This window comes from Salvia miltiorrhiza, chromosome 7 (genome assembly GCF_028751815.1).
Source record: "Salvia miltiorrhiza cultivar Shanhuang (shh) chromosome 7, IMPLAD_Smil_shh, whole genome shotgun sequence".
NCBI lineage: Eukaryota > Viridiplantae > Streptophyta > Magnoliopsida > Lamiales > Lamiaceae > Salvia > Salvia miltiorrhiza.
Genome location: NC_080393.1, coordinates 52,143,649 through 52,158,205, shown reverse-complemented (window position 1 = coordinate 52,158,205; position 14,557 = coordinate 52,143,649). Strand labels below are relative to the sequence as shown.

Sequence of the window (14,557 nt, the reverse complement as noted above, 5' to 3'; positions counted from 1 at the left end):
GCAGCAGATGGTGAATCCGAACTCCTATTAGAAATCATTTAGCACATACAATCTCTTTTGCTTGAAAGAGATGCTGCTCAGACCTCTCTCCTATCCAAGTCCTGGCACGACGCGTGGTCCACATGTCCCAACCTCAGTCTCGATCAAACCAAGGACTTAGTCATATTTACGAAGAAGACTATGCATATGAAGATCTGAACCGAAATATTAAGAGTTTCAAGCTGACAATGATGGAGGAATATCAAGATCATTATTCTCTGGCTAGTGTATGGATTTTGAAAAAGATATTCACGAAGAAGACTATGCAGAGGTATGCATATTTGATCCGAAGAATTAAGAGTTTCAAGCGTAACGACAATTCTGACGTAGCTAGAGAATTGATTTTGAAAGCGATCAAACCATTGAATTTACAATCTCGAAGGCTCGTAGGCGTTTTGTTATGCCAGATGAGGTGCTTGAATCCGAAAACCTAGCTAGATTATTTCTTGTATTGGGCAAGGTTGATCTCCAAAAGAGATCCTTCCCAATCTCAACTCCCTTCATTTATGTTACACGACTGTATATGGTAATTTAATTAGGGATTTGATTTCGAGATGCCCATCCATTGAGGAATTAAGACTGCTAGATCTCAGGAGTTTCTGTACCTTATCTTTTGATACGATGATCAAACTGTTAAATGAAATAATTTGTCTCTTGGCATTTTGCATTCTAGTGCATATTTAGTGCCTTGTTAGATTAAGAGTATTTCATAAGTGTAGTTTGTTAAAAGTCATGCATCTATTATCCTATTAATACCTAGTGTCTCTAGAGTTATCCATTGCACACTATAAATAGTGTTGCTTTTCATTTGTAAAAGTAAGGCCATCCACTATGGGAGGTTCCTTAATCTACGTGGCATCGAAGGGACCCGCTCCTACCATAGTGGACATCAAACTTGGGGTACCAATGAAGGAAATAGGTACCAGCAGAGGATCCCGGTGCTTGTGTATGCCGTGGGGCCCCAATCAATTTCCTCTCTCCTCCTTTTTTTCTTTTTGTCCTTTTTTTCATTTTCCTATATGTATTTATATATAGTATATAATTGTATATTATGGTAAAAGTAATAATAATAGTGGGTCCATGAATAGTAAAAGTGAGGTAGCTAGTGTTATAGTGGAGAAAATATTAGATACTTGAAAAATGAGATAATTGATGACGTGGCACCACGATGGAGTAGCACTACAGTGGATGCCCTAAGAAAAACACATCAAGTAAAACCAAGTAAAATATACGAGTGTGCTGTAACAACTCAAAGTAAAACTTCATTTCTCCCTAAATTATATTTGCCTATCATAGCTTCCGCTAACCAACACAAACTGCATAAGCTCAAGTATTTGCAATTGGAGGCTTTGGACTTTAATGATAGTGTAATGCCCCTACTTTTTATTAAGGATTATAGACTTTTAATTATTGATTTAAGGATTTCTTATGGTAATTAGGGTTCAGCATCCATTAATAAAATACGGACTTATGTGAATTTGATGATTACATACGTGATAATTTATTTTTATTTTTATTTCAACGGATGATGCACTCAAAATATATTTTGAGTCCATTAAGAGAATGATGGAGCTCAAAGATTTATTTTGAGTTTTCAAATCGAAAAAAAAAAAAATTTATGTATTTATTTATTTTTACCGAGAAATTTAGGAATGATGAGTTATAAAAATTTTCCATCAATATTTTTCTCAAATTATTTTCCTATGATGTATTTATAAATTGAGAGAGTGCACTAATGTTAGTGCTATTTATTCTAATTTTGATCACAAGAGTTTTATGCTCTAGCATTTTATTAATTGATGATTAGTCTTACATATTTTTTTTTTCTTACACATGGGTTATTACTACACCACATTTTTATATTTACTTAATGTAACACCCCATTACCATCACTAATATTTTCTTTTCCCTACCACTAATCTTTTTCCCTACCACTACTCCTACCTCTCCACCACACTACTCCTTTTCCCCCACCACTACATTCTTTCTCCCACTCTCACAACTTTTCTCCCACCATTATCACACTCCATAGAAGCCTTTGAAGCCCCAAGAGAAGTAGCAAAGCAAGGGAGAGTGTGGGAAAACTATAGAGTGAAGGTTGTGCTTCGAGGGTGAGTTTTTCTTTGTTTTTTCTCAACTGAAAATGCTTTATGGCCATGGATTTTTACACATTTGTGTGCTATATTATGTGAGGATATGTTTTATGATTTTGGATGATTATTTTGGTAGAGTTTATTGGGTGAAAAACCGTGCATGAGGTAAGGCAGCGAATCTGCCATAAGCACACTGCTCGGCAGTGTTTTGCAAGGCGATTCCAGCCATCCAAACGGTTCCCAAAAATTCCCAAATTAATTGTGTATCATCTTTCATATGTTTTCTATACTTTGGTAAAATTTCAGAAGGTTTGGAGCTCTTATGATTTATTTATGAATTTTTAAACATCACTGCCCATCTGGAATACATTTTTGGTAAACAATCTTTGGGAGGCCATAAGTAAAGTTTCAATCGGTGAAAACCTTTGAAACTTGAATATGTAACTCTAGACTCCCGTATCTTTCTTTTGACATCGGTCTCACCATTTTTGAGTAAGGGAAACAACCGGTATAAATTCTTGAAATCTAGTTCTTATTCCTTGTACCATCCAGTAGATTTTACAAACCTACGACTTTGAGGTGGCAAAGGCCGACTTAAATCTTTGATTCTCAAGCCTATCTTTCTACTGAATATTCACCGACATGTTTGGAACTTACTTGTTCAGTTTTAGAATTTTTGTTGAATCCTAAAGTGGTTTTTCCGATTTATGTTCTAAATCTGCCAAACTTGAACTCTTTTTGTGCACTGAACTTTAGACAGTCATATCTTCTAAACCATGAATGTTCTTGGAGTAAATCCAACTGTAGAGTGTTATGATCTCTCCCTAGTTTCCAGATTGACCCTTGGGGTTCCCAGTGGAGTTTTGTAAAGGGAGATATGAATTTTTAAAGAAAGCCCACTGACTTGGTTGTAATCTGGAAATCTGAAATTTTCAGATTTTTGCTTGTTAAATACCCATCTTTGAGAGGGCATATCTTGCTCGTTTGAATTTTTTTTCATTCGATTCAAATTGGAGAATGATCCTTGAAATGTCTAGTTTCCAGAATGTCTTTTGGAGCCTCATTTGGAGATCCGAGGCAGATTTGATGTCTGTTGCAAAACAACCTCTTAAGAGCTCAAGTTGTTGAATTATTTTCTATGTATCAAAGTTTATTTTAAAGGATGTTTCATGAAAGATTTAGTATATGTGCGTAACGAGTTTGGGACTATTTATTTTAAATGAGGTCCGTTCTTTTATTTAAATTATGATGGACTTTTAATGAATATTTTTGGGATTAAACTCTTATTTCTTGATTTATATAAATTATTTTTTTAAGGACTTATAAATATGAATTTCGTAGGCCTACTGACCTACTGTGATCGACGGTTTGTCGATGTCTAATAGCTTTGAAAATTTTATAGCAAGTCCCTACATGAGTCTTGAGTACCCTGGTAAAATTTCAAGTCATTCCAACTTCGTTTGATACTTCTTTAAAATGCAAAACCTAAACTGCACATTACTACCGAGAATTTCAGAGAACAGAGGAAAGAGTCATTCATTTCAGTAGCTTCCTGTGTGATCTAGATTTCCAAATTTTTATGGTATTAACCTTATTGTGTTAGCTAGATATCCACCAAAGTTGAGCCCAGTTTGACAACGTTTACTATTTTTCAAAAATCCAAGTTTTCGATTGTTCAAAACTGCCGAACATGGTAGATCGTGGTAAAAACGTCATATCTCTCAAACCACTTGGAGTTTTCGACTCTACTTTTTTTTTTTTTTTTGAAACTAGACTCGAAGATCTTTCTTTCGGTATGAGTCTCGAGTCCAGGAGATGTCGGAGTCAGAACAGATTAAATTTTGAAGTTGAGTCAGTGTAAAAACAGAGCATGTTTTGATGATGTTTGATTGTGATTCTTATGTGCCTTATGTGTTTGTGTTGCCTATGTGTTTGAATGAGATTAGACGAGGTATGATTGATTTTTGACTGTCTTTAATGTAATGAATTATGGATGCTAGAACCCTAAAACATTAAAAGATACCCTAGGCACGTAGAATTAGACTTTGTCTTATGACAATTTCTTCACGAACTTATCGACTCTTCATCAATGAAGGTCCGGGCGACAGAAAGTGAAGCCGAAGAAGAAACGACTCCACGCCAGCTTTAAGAACAATTGAGGTGGGCATTATTTTATTATTACGTATATAGAGATCCCCTGCGTGACGTAGGCCTCATATGCGAATATATATGCATGATATGTTTTGACTATTTATTCAGTTCTTATGAAATGCTTATATGTTTAATGCCCTTTATGAAAATGAAAATGTTATGAAAATGAAATGTTTATGAAATGATTGACTGCCAAAATGTTTATGTTTTTATATGTATCCTATCTGTGTTGGTTCGCCAACTTTAAAGGAAATCCAATTGGGATCCTATGCTAGACAAAGGTCGCTAGCTAGGGTTAACGTGTACACTCATGGAGATCGCGAGTCGCTTGCGACCGGTCTTGGCGTCCGTGGTAAGGAGGCCTCCTTCCCGGCGCGTGACAGAAAGGACAGATATGGATCATATAGACTGAAAATGGGATGCGCATCCACCTTTATGAAAATGAATGAAATGTTTTAGTAAGCGCAGGTCATTCAAGAAAACCCCTGTGTGTTACTGTTGGCAGTTCAATTTATATATGTATGCATGTTGTATTTTCGGCTTATGTCACTGAGTATTTTTATACTCAGCCCTGCATGTATTTCTAAATGTGCAGGTTGAGCAGGCGATGGAATGGATCGGTGTTGAGCGGATTTCCCTTTTGATGTTTATGTAATGAAACCTTGAGTATGCATCTCCATATGCATAACTCACACGTTTTTTTCGCTGCAAACACTCTGACTTATTTATCATTTCTACTTGAACTTATTACTACTTCATTTTAATTAACTTTCAGTTGGGGTCTAGTCGTTATGGCAGACTCATTTGTGAATTACCCAAGTGGTTATATATATATACCACTAGTTTGTTATTAATGTTGGTTACTTAGTAAATCCCCTTTAATTTCCGTTTCTTATTGTTCACCCCAAATCATAACCCCGGTTAACCCGTCAATGGGATAGTGGTCTGTGACAGATAGCTTATCTAAACATGACTTGTGGCCTCAACTTGCTTGCCTCAAAGAATTGGTGATTGAGGATTACAACTCTGACTATGAGTGGGATCTAAGAATTTGCAGCCCATCACTTGAGCGCATAACCATAATCATAGGTAGATTTATAGTCGATACTTTAAGTTCAAGGATCCTAATAAGTTCAAAACAACAACTATTAGGGAATGGGAGTCGGAGATAGACATACGTTTCTCGTCCTACACGGCCAGTGCTGCGTGGTTGTCTTCGTTGAAGCAGCTTGTGAAAATGTTGAGCTCATCCCGAGTTTCTCTCACTATATTCGAATGTGATTCGCATGATGATGGATTTGGATATGTGGGAGATGGTTTAGCTATACCCGTGCTTTACTTTGGAGTTGTCGCCCCAACTTCATAACCACCGAAGAATGTTATGCAGAGATAGTGGATTTGAAAGTATTCGAGTTGAAGAAGAAGACAGTGTTAGATCCTTTTAGTTTTAGGGATTTTATTTTTTACTTCCAACGGAGATGGGCAAATCACTTCATGTTTAATTAAGATGGACATAATGTCCATCATTCAATGATGAATTGTTATGTTAGCTGGTAACCTCATCTGTTTTTTATCTTGATTAATTAAAACATTGAATAATTTAAATACAGTAGCATTTTTTGGTTCATATTCGTCTTCTTCCTCGTTGCTGGACACATCATGAGCATATATGCTTGATGGCTCTCTTGGTCTGTGAATTTACTGACCACCTCGATCACCTCTTGTTTATATGAAGGTATGTTTCTTGATTAAATTAAATCAAGTGAAAAGAATATTTTTCTTAGTTCTATAGGGAATATTAAATTCTTGTTGCTATGCTATACCCTTCTCGTTTTAATTGTCCGATTATTGTACAAAAAATACATTGATTAAGGAAAATAATGTTAGCCTATTCCTAAAAAGTTGTGTGGAGTTTTACACTTAGCCATCAAGGAATTAAACTAAATGATGTTGTTTGGTAAGAAACCGTTTCTGCTAACTTTATTTCTAAAGAAACATATTTTTTTTTTATGAATAATACTTTATAAATAATACAAACCACACACACCCCACCTATGGTGGTTATAGTGGCGGAGAGTACTCGAACCTGTGACCTCTTGGACAACAGGCAACCACCTCATCCACTAGGCCATCCCAAGGGGACAGAAACATATTCTTTTCACTTGATAGGCATTGGTGTAAGTTCCGATGCCTATCATTAATTCGTGCAATTTAATTGAATTCAACCAACATTTAAGTTCTAGAATTTAAGTTTCAGAATTTAATTCCTATCATTAATTCGTGCAATTTAAATTAGTTAAATTAAATAGAAAATGTATAAATGAGATAAGGAAGCAAATATGATTAAGGAAAAATAAGGGAATACTTAAAATCTTAATTGTTGGTGGACCACACCATCTACCTACCATAAAGTGAGTTTCTTAATCTCCGTGCCGAAAAGAACTGGGCCTATTGGTCTGGGACTGAGGGAGTATTAACATAGAAAATAAAATATAATTAATATAAAAAGCTTAAAATAAAAATTGTTGTATATATTCGATATTAAGAAAATAAAAATTGTTGTATAAAAGAGAAATATATCATCTCAATCTTCTTTGAGTTTTACACGAAAATTTACATGAGGTGGTTCAAATAAAGATTCTTATGTATAATTGATTTTGTTTGATTGATCTATACGATTATACGTATATCCAAAGGAGATTCCTATAATATTAGGACTCTCCCTTTCAAAAAAAAGAATTTAAGTCCGAATTAAATTCGTATTAATTAAAATTGGTACTTTAAGTCTGGAAGAGTACTATATATGTGGGGGCAAGAAGAGAGGCAGAAGCCATCGATCCAACACTGATTTTCTTCCAAAATTTGGAGGTCTTCACATGGGGAATGATGACAGTAAAATCAATGGCCTTTTCAAGCTTAATGCTATCCCTGTATTTGTACGTGATAATGAAATAAAGAAAAAGGTTACTTACTTGGTTGAGTCTCCTAATTTATGGCATGATAGATTAGGACATGCAAATCTAAACACACTATGTCGTTTAGTAAATTTAGACTTATTACCAAAGATGTCCTTCAATCAACACCAAAAATGTGAAATTTGTGTTGAAGCAAAAATGGCAAAATCTCTTTTTCATTCAGTGGAAAGATCAACGAAACATCTTGAATTGATTCACATCGATCTATGTGATTTAAAACTTGTGCAAACAAGAGGTGGAAAGAATTACTTTATAACATTTATAGATGATTGCACAAGATTTTGCTATGTGTATCTTTTGAAAAGCAAAGACGAAGCATTCGAAGCTTTCAAAACTGTAACACCCGGGCTTTTGATGACGTGTTTAATTGCTTAAGTTTGAGTAATTAGGGTATAGATCCCTTGTTTGATTTACTTTGTAAAGAGATGAGGAGTTATATGAAGTTCCCTTGTTATTTTTAAGATGTTGAGATGTTCTTTTGATGATGTTTGGATGATGTGAGATTTTATATCCGAAATTGAGTTTGAGTATTCGAATAATTCGAGATAATTATTTGAATGAGAACGGTGAACTCGGAAGTGAGATCTGAGTCCGTTAAGACATTTTTGAAAATTTTGACTTTTTGACGATGAATAGTAAAATACTGCTATTTCGTCTTTTTGTCGACTTTCAAAATCTTACGTGCACGTCATCGAGAAATATTCTTAGTTTTTCGATACGAGTCCAATAATGAAAGTTTTTATTTTTGGATGACGAGTGAATAGTAAACTGTGATTTCTCGATAAACGAACTGAGCTCGTTTATCAGAATTTCGAGAACGAGCTTGCGTTTTCTATATTTATATAGAATTACGAGTATAATAAAAGTGAGTAGGAGTTGAGAGGGCGAGTAACGAAGAGTATGGGTAGTTAGTCGTTAAAACGAGACGAAACGAGATATTTAACGACTAAAGGATTAAATATCCTAAATATCTAACCTACCCTACCCCTAACCACCCCCCAACTGCCCACTATCCCTCTATCTCACCTAACTCACGCTGCACACACAACACACACACTAATTTGTGCTGCACACACACTAAAACACATTAGAAACACACACACACTTCACGTTAACACCATTTCTTTGGTGTTCAAGCTTTTGACTTCCGATTTGAGCACCGAGAGGAACGCCGATCATCTTTTCGATCACGTATCTAAGTAGGTAAGATCTCTACCTACGTTTTGATGGTTTTCTTTTCGATTTTCGTCGACGTCGAAAAACGTCGATTCTCGACTTTATTTTGAAACGACGTCGGATCGTCGTGAAATTTTAGTATGTTGTTCTTGGGTAGATGTTGAGCATGTTTAATGAAGGGAGTAAGAACGGAACGAACCGTAGCTATGAAACCCATGAGGGCAGCCCCGTTTTTCACATATTAGCTTGTCTTTCGATTTTTGTTTGATCGTTTTGACTTGATATTTGTGCTTAGGGGTATGCTAGGATCGATATATATTAAATTCGTATTTTTCCAAGCACGAAAATTGTATAAGTTTTTAGAGCATGATTATTTAAATTCGTGAAGTTTGAGACGTTGCATAATGAATATTATTGCGTATATGTGTTCTACGATATCACATGAGCATGCTAATTGATTTACAATTTATGGATGATAATTGTTGAACGAAATTAAAACTGGAATTCTGTCAAAATTTTACAGCAGTTTCAAGCTTATGTTTCGATGAGTTTTCATTGCTTGATGGCTCTGAAATTTTAGTATGTTTATCTATGATATGTGTATTTCGTTGCTGCAAAATTTCATGTCTTTTGGATGATGTTTGCTATTTTAAAGATATTTTGAAAAATCCTTGACAGAATCTGTCAACTATTGGTAGACTTCACAAAAACGTTTATATCTATTAATCCATGAAGGATTTTGCATCACCGTTTTTTTTAAACGAAACTAGACTTCAATACTTTTCTAAAAACATAAGATTTCGATTTTTATGACCTCTGAAACAGAGCAGTTTATTATTTCAAAAATGCCCTGTTCTGCTGTCATATTTGTCCAACAGTAAAAGTGTATGAGTTTCATTGTTTATTTGGCAGATCATATGAACGTTTTCTCTTGTGAAATTTTAACCAAATCGTCAAGGATACCTTTAGTTTTGGATGATTAAATTTGATGGAATTTTATTAAGGTTTGCCTTGGTTTCTAATGGCCTAAACAAAATTGGCAGAAACTGTCAATCTTTGACAGCCTGCACTAAAAGAGCAATATCTCCAAAAACCTTTAACCTTTTTGGTTAACTACCATTTTTAGAGTGAACTACACTTCATGAAGTTTTTGAGATCAATTGGTATGAGAGTTTATGATGATTGAGTTGGTTGTTATGAATTTTTAAAGATGACACAAAAACAGCAAAACTTTCTAGAAAACAACTTGATTATATTTGTTTTGATGGATGATACGATATGACTAAATGGTGTGAGTTGTGAGAGTTATGATTAACGCACATAAATGTTGGTATCTGACACTCGAACAATTGGTGTCGAGTATAAATGATAGTTTACTGATAAAGAGTTTTGATGATTTTGAATTGTTTGGTTTGCGTTGAAAAGATGTCAAGATGTTAAGTTTTGAGTCGAGAGACGAGTTCACGTAGTGAGATTCACGCGTTGAAATCTCGTGGCTGACATTATATATGAATAGGTCATGCCGAAATTTTTAGTGAAATTAGAATTTGAGCATAGTCAATTCTTGTTGACCCGTGACTCAAATACATGCCTAATGGAAAGTTTAACTTTCTAATCGGTTAATTAGACGAGATGAGAGCGAATAGATCTGCTAAGAAAGTGGACTTTTCGATGTGTTAAATATTTCTTTTAATTGAAGCGCTGCTAATTATAACATAAGGATGTTATAATTAATGAGTAATGACGAGAGATAATAATTGTTATATTGATTAACAATCAAGAGAGATGAACATTAGAGATACTAATGTTTCATAAAAGAGATTAGATTATTAATCGAGGTTTCTTTTATAACTTCTCACCAATTCTTCATAACGATGAAGGTCCTTTTGGGAAGTAACTACTTGAGGGAGAGAGTGACGTTACTCATTGATACAGAGACACAACGAGGTGGGCATTACTTTTACTATACGTATGTAGAGATCCCCTACGTGTCGTAGGCCTCTTATACGAATGAATGCATGAGATGATTTAACTGTTAATTTCAGTTTTATATATCTATCAAACGAGTTTAATGCTACCTTTGAACAAGTTATTTCGTTACAAATTTTTGAACTGGAAAATATTACAACTGTTGTCTTGCCATAAAATGTTTAAATTTTAGTATGATATCTATCTGCTTTGGCTTTGCCAATGATGCAATCGAATTCGAGTCCTGAGCAGTTGATAGCTATCCTGCCAGGGCTAGTGTACACCAGTGATCGTGAGTCATCTAGCGGGTTGGCCGGTCAAGTGACCGTGAGAGGTGGCCACCTCTCCGGCACAAAGTTCCAGATATGATAGATTACAAGAGAACTTAGTCTGCAGACGAACTTTAAGAATCACAAATGAATTTAGTAAGCTTGGGCCTTTTTAGCGAAAAACTCCCTTGCTGTACTGTTTATGATGGCATGACAATTTACAGTTTTGAAGCATGTATTTTTATACCTAGGCATACGTGCCCACTGAGTGCTTTTGTACTCAGCCCTGCATATGTTTTCTAAATGTGTAGGTTGAGCTGATGTGATGATGGTGCTGCAATGAGCGGAGTCTCCAGGGTTGTTAATAAATAGTTAACCTGTCTAGAATATGTCTTCATACATATGTCTAGCTACTTTCCGCTGCAAGATGTTGTTGATGTTATAGTATGTTATGTCATACTTTGAGTCTTAAGAGAATGGTTTCATATGATGTATAACTTAATTAATGATATTAATTAAGTTTTATGTTGTCTTTCATAGACTGTTCAAAAGAGTATTAATGAGTAAATACGATGATTTTTCTTAAGTTAAGTAAGATTTACGGTTTCAAATGATGCCCCTTTCTTTCCCTTATTCTTTAACCCCATCCCTAGTCGTAGATCACTCGGCTTAACTATCCTTAGTTAAGGCGGGCTGTGACAGAGTGGTATCAGAGCGAAGGAAAGCTCTGAATTAGAAGTCTTGAGTTTAGTCTAGAATGAGTCACTAGACTAATAGTTATTAACAACCGTGAGCTCAGCGCACCATCACACCAGGCTCAACGAGGTATGTAAAATTTCAAAGTTTATTTGACGTTAAATTTTGAAGAGCATGATGTTGAGGTTATATGATGAGTTATGATGTTACACTTTAAAGGTGCATAGTTTGAGTTTGAGGATGACAACATGATTAATAATGAGTTATTATGTTGTAAGAGCATATGTTGATGTTACATGATGAATCATGAGAGCGTTTATATCATATGATGTTATATGATTGAGGATGCATAATTATGAGTTATGATGTGATGTATTTGAGATGTTTTGTGATGGGAATTGTTTGAGCAGTTGTGATAAGTCACGATGATTTAGATGAAGGAATCTAATGTCATTGTTAAGAGAGATTTTTTTTACTAAGTAGAAGGATGAAATGAGAACTTAGAGCTAAAGCTTGAGAGAATTAGCAATTGCTTTAAGTACTTGTTGGTTTGAGTTATGAGTTTGAGTTATGAGCTTGAGTATAATAGCATGATTAATGATGAGTTATTAGCATGCTGCAATGAGATATTGTACGATATGTTGAGTTATTTTGTGACGCGAGTTTTGCTCACGCAACCTTAATGGTACTTGAGGAGGTATCATGAGCCATAGTCTTTGGAGATGGCTTTGAGAGAGAATTGTTGAGTTGTCTTACTGAGTCACGATGATTTAGATTAAGGGATCCAATATCATTGTTTAGAGAGATTCCCTACTAAGTAAAGACGGGACGAGATGAGAATTTAGATGTTTTGAACTTGAGTTTTAAGATAACAGTACTACTTAATAGGAGTTTTGCTAAGTTATGTTTTGTTTATTTCTGTTGTTGGAGCCAAGTAGAGTTAGTTCCTAGAGTCACCTTTAAGTTCTCCTTATAGGTTGGCCAGGACTGTTGGCACTGCACGAAAGTGGACTGTTGTGAGATCGAACTCAGGAAAGATCGGATACGAGGACGAGGCGTACAGTATGTGGTACAGAGATACCCTAGCAGATTTTCAAACACATTTTCATAGACTATGAAAGGATGAAAGCCTTATGGTTGTTACTAGACTGGATGGCATCGTGCACCTAGTCCCCGTGCTACCAATCGAGTGGTAGGATTGAGCAAGGGAGAAAGCCACTCAATATGATGGGACATGTCGTCTTGAGCATTGGACCCACAGGAGATGGGATTTGTTACAGATACCCAGATTTTCTATGCGGATCTACTGACCGGATGCTTGTTTTCTACCAGGGACTCTAGAAGAGTGTAGTAGATATCGAGTCGATCCTTGAGTATCAGTTACCAAAGATGATAAAATGATAAACGATAATGAGGATGAGAAGTAGCCGAGGAGGGCTAGAGTTGATGAGGATGAGAAGAGAAGTTGATGTAGGCTAGAGCTAAGGATGATCTTGAGAGTATGCGCGGTACACCCTCGTTTTTGATTAGTTGCAATTACATTGCGATGTATATAACTTACTTAGGAGATACTGGTACTTGAGATTTTGACATGATGATAGATAAGCATGCGAATTTAGTACCCTACTGATGTTAAATAGATGGATGTTCCTAGTGTGCTAAAGTAGCAACTAGATGAGTTAACTGGTAGCAATTACCGTAGGAGGTCCAGACCGAGACATAGTACTATTAATGGTGTCGATTTAGAAGGGACATTACGATAGATACTATGGTTTTTGTAGGGTTTAAATAACCCCTTTATGTAAGCCCTCTAAAAAGAGGCATTCTACTGATGGATATATTAGGTTGACCAGAGTGGTCTTTTTGTTAGCATTTCGTGAGTGCTTATTGCCTTACAGATGAATGTTAAGGTGACCGTGAAGGTTTCCTTAAAGTTGAGTTAGTAAATTGAACTTGAGTTTTGAGGATGCTTAGAGCGTTGGTCGAGTTGAGTTTTCCTTTTGTGATTTCAAAAATGCCTCAAAGATGTCATCAAGAGTGTGATGTGAAGGATAGGCGGGATAATACTCCGCCACCACCACCGCAACATGAGAGGAGAGTCGAAAAATATTGAACTTTCGAAACAAGAGTCTAGAACATAGGACCCTGAGTTTAAGCTTTTAGCTTGCTGGTGCGAACTTAAGTTTTGTTATGTATAGTATGTTGAGGGTTTAGAAGACACAGAATTTCCAAGTTCGGGATAGTATACCCCGTGTGACTGGGGAGTGATTGTGTTGGACCTGGCCAGTCCGCATGATCCAAATCTCAGTAGACGTGTTTTGGGTTTATAAACCCACGTGTTTCAACTTTTGGTTGAAAAGCCAGATGGGTTCTTACTCTAGGTCATTTTTGTTCGACCTGGTAGTTACTTCATTCTACCATCTGGTCATTCATTTGAGTCTCTTGAACAATTTGTTTTGATGTCATTCTAGGGTTGAACCCTTACAACTTTTGAGTTATCCTAGTAGATTCTTTTGATGTATAAGACTAGTGAGAGGCACGTCAGAGGACTTTAACACCTGAGCAACTGGTAAACTATACTTGAGAACAATTTAAGACTACTCTTGAGAAGTATGTACCGAGGAGTACAGTAAGCAGCGAGAGGCTGATTATCGAAGTTTGATGCAAGGAAAGAAATCGGTTGTAGAGTATAATTGAGAATTCTGTGAGCTATCACGTTCGCTCATCAGAAGATGGATATTGATGAAGAGATGTCTGAGTTTTAAATGCCGGTTTAAGACAGGACTTTAAGGTAGTATGGGCAAGTTATTGGATGCACCAGTTAGAATCCTGTTTAATACAGGAGCCTCGCATTCTTTAAGTGTTTGAAGCATGTTACCTTCAAACTCGAACCAAAACAAGCTAGTCCCGAGTTGAGAGTAATCACTCATGTAGGAAGAGCTACTACAGTTTCTCACATGATTTCTAACTTAGAGCTTGAGTTAGGATCACTAAAGATGAAAACAAGAACCTTGCACTTAATGCCTATGTGGAACATAGACATTATTCTAAGGATGGACTGGTTAGCAGAGAACTTTGCCCCGATTGATTGTAAGAAGAGACAGATAACTTTCCAACCACCTGGGAAGGAACAGACATGTTTTCATGACATTGATAGAAAGAAGAGAATTCCAATCATTTCGGCACTTCA

General features: G+C 35.8%; 1 long non-coding RNA gene across 1 annotated transcript; it reads left to right on the top strand.

The window, feature by feature from the left end:
• Nucleotides 1–1,938: 1,938 nt before the first annotated feature.
• LOC130994748 (uncharacterized) lies at nt 1,939–5,137 on the top strand. The gene is made up of 3 exons (XR_009091907.1): nt 1,939–2,150; nt 4,228–4,292; nt 4,879–5,137. It is a non-coding gene; the product is annotated as an uncharacterized LOC130994748 (long non-coding RNA).
• Nucleotides 5,138–14,557: the final 9,420 nt, after the last annotated feature.